General features: G+C 33.4%; 1 pseudogene; it reads left to right on the top strand.

Annotated features, from left to right (window-relative positions):
- The first annotated feature begins 1,083 nt into the window (after positions 1–1,083).
- Positions 1,084–1,452, top strand: LOC132366326 (large ribosomal subunit protein eL33-like; annotated as a pseudogene).
- Positions 1,453–2,739: the final 1,287 nt, after the last annotated feature.

Below are 2,739 nucleotides of genomic sequence, written 5' to 3'. Positions count from 1 at the left end.
GGAATGGTTTGCGCAAAAGAAGCTTATCTTAGCATGTTGAAAAAAGGTTTTTTTCTATTTTTACATTACTTTATAATTTTAAAACCATAACAATTTAAAACAGTCTTTCCTCAGGACACTGATTTTTAGCATTCATTGTTGTTGGTGAGAAGTCTTACAGTAGTCTGGTTTTTGTTCTTTTGTAAATAAACTGTTTTATTTCTTCCTCAGAAGGATTTTAAATCTTTTCATTATTGATGTTCTGAAGTTCCACAATCATACATCTTCTCTTGGTTACTTGTTTGTATGTTTATTTAGTTACTGTTCTGGGTAGACCTTTAAATATGAAGGCTTGGGTCTTTCAATTCTAGCAAATGCTCTTATATTATCTCTTTTATAGTTTCCTTATCTACATTTTCTTTATCCTTTTTATTTAGAATTTCTAGAATTGGAAGGTGGACTATTTCATTCATGTGTGTATTTTATTTCTCATATCTTTTTTTTGTTTTTTTAAATTGTAATGAAATTGCTTTACAATGTTGTGTTAGTTTCTGCTGTACAATGAAGTGAATCAGCTATATGTATACCTATATCCCCTCCCTCTTGGACCTCCCTCCCACCACCCCCATCCCACCCATCTAGGTCATATATCTTTTGAATTTAATCAATCAAGAAATGTTCAAGCATAAGTATTTTGACTACTTGTACACTGCATTTCTTTTTTATCTTCAGTCTTGCTTTGGATTTATATTGACTTCTGCAATCATCATTTTAATCTCAGAATTTTTTCCTTTTTCACTGAACAAACATGCTGTTCTTGTTCTATGTATGCACTATGTCATTAAGTGAGTCTGAGGTACTAATTTTTTTTTTATTTTCTGTCCCTTGAATTATCCTTGTCTCCTTCAGTCTTTTTTTTCAGTTTGAAATTTCTCTTTTATGTTCAAAGCACTTAAATATTGGATACTTCTGGTTTGTCCAATGAAGGATTAAGACAAAACAAAAGGTTGATTTGAGGCTGGTGTATTGAACTTACTTTCTGATGATTAGGCATCACTTTAAGATGTTTTAGTGGTAGCTCTTTTAGCCATATTAAAGCCTGTGGAGGCCTGCTGGGAACAGGACTTCTAAAATGACAAATATGTCTGGAAGGCTGTGGTCCAAGGCCATTTTTTCTGGCTATAAGCTCTGTCTATGGAACAAGAGGGAGCGCACAACTCTTCTGAAAATTGAAGGTGTAGATGCTCGAGATGAAACTGAATTCTGTCTAGACAAGAGATGTGCTATGTGTACAAAGAAAAGAACAACATAGTAACTCCTGGTGGAAAACCTAACAAAACCAGAGTAATGTGGGGAAAGATAGCTCATGCTCATGGAAACAGTGGTGTGGTTCAGGCCAAATTCCAAAGTAATCTTCCTGCTAAGGCCATTGGACACAGAACCGAAGTGATGTTGTACCCTTCAAGAATTTAAACTTATTGAAAAGTAAATAAATAAAAATGTGGATTTGTTCTCTTGAAAATAAATAAATAAAAAGATGTTTGACTGGTAAACTATGATGGGACACTTCCTTCTAATTGACAATATTGAGACCATTGCCCAGATAAAGATCCTAAGCCAGAATATCCATCCAATTTCAGTTCATTTAGAGAAAAACTATTAGGTTTTTGTGCTTTGGTTTCTTTGTTGAGGAGAGAGAGTTAAAGAATTTGGGAGGCCATTGTGAAAGGAATATTTGCATGTGTGTTATAAATACACATATATCTGTATATGTTTGAAGTATTTTTATTGATTTTGGAACTCATTGTTGACAACAGTATATCCAGTTCAAACAAAAATGATTGAATCATTAAGCTTTGGCTTATATGATACCAAATTAAATGGCCTTGTCCATTACATTAAGTGGATAGTTAAATTAAGTATGTTATCTACATAATCAAAATTTGGATGTGGGATTGAGACTGGTGAGAACATGAAATTCATTTCTATGTTCAGGTCTATGTGTGCAAGTTCATTAATATAAACTGTCGTGATGTAAAATCACTCTAAATAGAATAGTATCCTACTTAATATATTTACACATTGAGCTCCTTTATTAGGAGAATAATTTGAGCTTCTGAGGTACAGAAGATGTAGTACTATAGTGTCCTATCCAGAATGCAAGTCAGCAGAATTCTGTGGAAGTTCTGACCATGATAGAGCTACCAGGACACAAATGAGTAGTCTGGCTAATTCCTCAGGAGATCATAAGAAAGATCTTTTCTTACTGACACTATCTAGTTTCCATCTTCTCAGCAATCAATAATACTTACTTTGTGCAGGTACTCTATAAGGCAGTGTGAGAAGAATAATAATAATAAACACAAATACCAAAATATTCCTTAGGTGTGACAAAAACTTAATATAATTTCCACTTTCCAGAAAGTTTTTTTTTTTCTGGATGCAAGCATATATTTATTTTATTGTGGTAAGAACACAATATGATATTTCGTCTGTTAAGTGTACAACACATTATTGTTGACTATGTTGTACAATAAGTAAGCTCTCTTTATTTATCCTGCATAACTGAAACTTTACATTTGTTGATTAGATACTCCTCATTTCCCCCCCAACCCCCAGCCCCTGGCAATCACTACTCCACACTCTGAGTTTATAAATGTGACTACTTTAGATACCTCATATAGGTGGAATCATGCAGTATTTGTCTTTCTGTGACTGGATTATTTAACTTAGCATAATGTCCTCCAGTTTCATCTGTGT

The sequence above is a fragment of the Balaenoptera ricei genome, chromosome 5, assembly GCF_028023285.1.
Source record: "Balaenoptera ricei isolate mBalRic1 chromosome 5, mBalRic1.hap2, whole genome shotgun sequence".
Taxonomy (NCBI): Eukaryota; Metazoa; Chordata; class Mammalia; order Artiodactyla; family Balaenopteridae; genus Balaenoptera; species Balaenoptera ricei.
Note: the sequence above shows the minus strand (reverse complement) of the source record. Positions and strands in the feature narration are given on the sequence as shown.